Source organism: Motacilla alba, chromosome 11 (genome assembly GCF_015832195.1).
Source record: "Motacilla alba alba isolate MOTALB_02 chromosome 11, Motacilla_alba_V1.0_pri, whole genome shotgun sequence".
Taxonomy (NCBI): Eukaryota; Metazoa; Chordata; class Aves; order Passeriformes; family Motacillidae; genus Motacilla; species Motacilla alba.
Window position 1 is genome coordinate 19,957,816 of NC_052026.1, and position 3,540 is coordinate 19,961,355.

Sequence of the window (3,540 nt, forward strand, 5' to 3'; positions counted from 1 at the left end):
AAGCTGTTCCACCTGTGATACCATAAAGAAATAAAAGTGTGGGTTTTCACCTGCCTTGTAGTGTGGTGGCTGCTCAGAGCTCTACAAGATGTAATTAAGCCTAAGTTCATGGAACAGCTCTCTCATATTCAAACCTGCATTGTTTTGAAGGTCTAACTCCTTGGCACAGCTTGTCTGCCCTCAAATCTGTGTGTTTTGAAGGCTTGACTCCTTGGTGCAGCCCACTGAGCACCCAGTTGAGTCCCAGTGAAGCACCAGCACTGGGATCAGGACAGGCAGAGCCCACGGCCCAGGAGCCAATGTAGCTCCTGTGCCTCCACAGCAGCAGCATTTTTGGATCCCTCAAAGCTGGGAGCTGCTGTTGTGGTGGATGAAGTCTGTTTGCAAGGCTCCCTACAGGATTTACTTACGCCTGTGTGAGGAGTGGTCCGTGGAGCTTTGTTCCTGCTGCATCCGCAGAGGATGGATTTGGGGGAAGTGCTCTCCTGCTGCTGGGTAAACGCCTCGTATTGATGTTCCAGGTGTGAACTCATGACAGCCCGCCTCTAATTACTGTTTTTATCATTCCTAATGACAGGCTTTAGGTTTCCAGGCTGCTTATGGATTTCAGGGGTGTGGAGTGACAGTTGCTCACTCGGAGCTCAGTGACCTCCTCCGGTCTGCGGGCTTTGGGGATGGCTTCAGCCACCTCGGGCACACAGATGGATTCCCGGGCCTCTCCCAGCCCCGCTCGCTCCAGCAGCTCTCCGGGGAGTGCCCTCCCGCAGAGTCATCTGCTCTGAGACACGGGCAGCCACTTCCCTCCCCCTGCTCTGCCCCTCACCCCTGCCACTCTCCAGTGCTGCTCCCTCTTCCCCGTGTTCGCTTTTCCGGAGGTTTCTAAGCCCCGGCTGGCAGACGGAGCGGTGGCTGCTGAGGGGTGGCCGAGTCCCCATGATCCCCTGCCTCCAGCCATCTGTCACCTGCCTGTCTTACACTCCCAGGGCTTTAGAGGTGACCCCAAGATGGATTTGTACCCCAGTGCTGTGTCCCAGGCTCGCCCTGGGGCTGGGGAGGCTCTGTGCCCCAGGGAGGAGCAGCGTCAGTGCCACGCCGTCCCTGCCATGGAACTGGAACTCGCTGTGCTCCCAAGCTGCTCCTGGAGGAGTGAAAAGGTGTGATGGGTTTGGACTGGCTCATGGAAAAAGGCTGAGCAGCTCTTTCCTGGGGAGGAGTTTTACTGCGCTCGAGGGAAAACCGCGTGGTCTTTTAAGCACATCCTTTGTTGCTGAAAACCCTAAGGTTTTCCTGAGCTCTTGGCCTTGCTGTGCCGAAGGGGAGCATCTATCCCTTGACCTTGATTTGTCATCTGCCAAGAAGTAATCAAAGAAATCCCATCTGGCGCATGACAGAGATGCACAGTGCTGGGGGGAAACTCTGGCCCTCGGAGCTGGGTGGTTTGTCCTGCCAGAGCAAAGCCCTGGCTCAGCTGCTGGAGGGAAATTTCATCCTGTGAAAGGTCTGAATTTACCTCCCAGCAGCTTCAGCTCTGCATGGAACCCTTTGATTCACTGTTGAGAAGTCTGCGGATGGTGCAGTGCCCACCTGATTCCAGGTATCCCTTTGCCCCACTGGCAAGGTGCTGGGTGGAAATGAGCCAGGGACAGGCTGAGGGGGCTGAGGAACTTCCCGAGCCCCAGAGGGCAGGAGCGTCTCACAGGGAGCATGGAAACAGGAGAGGTGAAGCCTCAGACAGAGCAGAGCTGTGTTTCCCATGGAAACTGACTTCTCTTGGCCTGAAAAGAGCAAGATGTGTCTGCTAATGCTGCTTCCTGCTCCTAACCTGCTCAGGAGATAAACCAGGGATTTCAGCCTCCAATCCAGCACCTTTCCCCGGTAGTAAATAGACGTGGCATTACTGGGTGATGTCATGGCTGGAGCACATCCCAGCAAGGCCAAGCCTGGATCAGGTTATATCTGTCCTCTCAGAATATTGGCTTACTCCCAAAGGAGCATATTGCCAGTCCAAGGGCAGTGACTGAAGCCACCTTTCCCAAGGTCACCTCTGGCATGCACAGAGGGGACAGCCTGGGCTGCCCACGCAGGGCAGAACCTCCTGACTCTCCTTCCTGGCACCACTTTGTATTGGCACCAGCGAGGCAAAGACCCCCAGCCCCCCTTCGTGGAGTCATGGAATGGTTTGGTGGAAAAGGATCTTAGAGGCCATCTCATTCCACCCCGTGCCATGGCAGGGACACCTTCCACTGTCCCAGGCTGCTCCAAGCCCTGTCCAGCCTGGCCTTGGGCACTGCCAGGGACCCAGGGGCAGCCACAGCTGCTCTGTCCAGCCTTCCTGGAGCTCTGACATCTGCCTTTGAAGCACAGTGTGAAAAAAGGGATAGAAATTGTGTCAACTCTAGCTCTGTGATGTGTTTGTAAATAACCAGTACTCCCAGTTCAGCACAGCTTGGTCACATCCAGGCCGGGATCTTCCAGGTGGGAGTCAGTGCATGTGGGCTCTGTGGGTGGAGGTGCCCCCAGCTGCCACATCCCCTCTGAACAGCCCTCATGTACTAATTGGCACCGATCTGTGTGTCTGTAAATTGAACTGTTTGATCCAATCAGTGACACAAAGAGATTTCCAGGCGTGAGGGGACATTAACATGTCAGGGATGGGGCAGCCACAGCTTCTCTGGGCAACCTGTGCCAGGTCCTCACCGCCCTCAAAGTAAATATAAATTTCTCTGTATTTGTTCACTCCCTTTCGCTCAGAGCACAGTTCAGTCCCTCACTCCCATCGCAGACACCCAGGCTGTTTTCCACCAGAGCTCACTCCTACCTCGGGCTGTCAGAAGGGGAACCTTCCTCAGCAACAGCTGCACAGGGAGGGAGCTGGTCTCTTTCTGCTGAAGCTAAGACTGCAGAGGTTGTTCCTTCTTTTCCCAGGCATTACAATTACACGGGATAAAATCCAGAGCCGGCCTGGTTGTGTGCTCACACCACCAGACTCCAGCATCAGGCCCCCACAGTGATGGCTGCAGCCTCTCGGCTAACCTTGCAGGGACCCTCTCGCCCCTCCCAGCCGTTTGTTCTCCTCCCTACATAACTTGGGTCCAGGCCAAGGCCGGGCCAGGCCCTGGCCCCGCTGGAGAGCCCGGAGAACGGCGGGGCCGGTGGGGAACCGTCTGTTCTATGAGACGCCACCGGGCCGGCCGTAGCCTGGGGCTCGCCTGCAGCGCAGAGCCCGCCGGAGGGGCGGCGGGAGGGGCCGGGCCCTCAGGCCTTTCGTGGCCCCTCAGGCGGTACCGGACCGCCCCCCCCACCCCCCCCCCCCGTTACCGCGGGAACGGCGCGACCCTTCCCGGCAGCCCCCGCGCGCCGCCGCCGCCATCTTGAGGCCTGGCGCGCGCCCCCGCTTCCAAGATGGCCGCCCGGCCCTCAGCGGGCGCTTCCGGCCGCGCGGAGGCCGCGGCGCTGCAAACGGCGGAGCCGCCGCGGCCCGGCCCGGCCTCGTCCCGCCGGCCCGGCCTCTGAGGCCTCCGGGGAGCGGGAGCGGCGGAC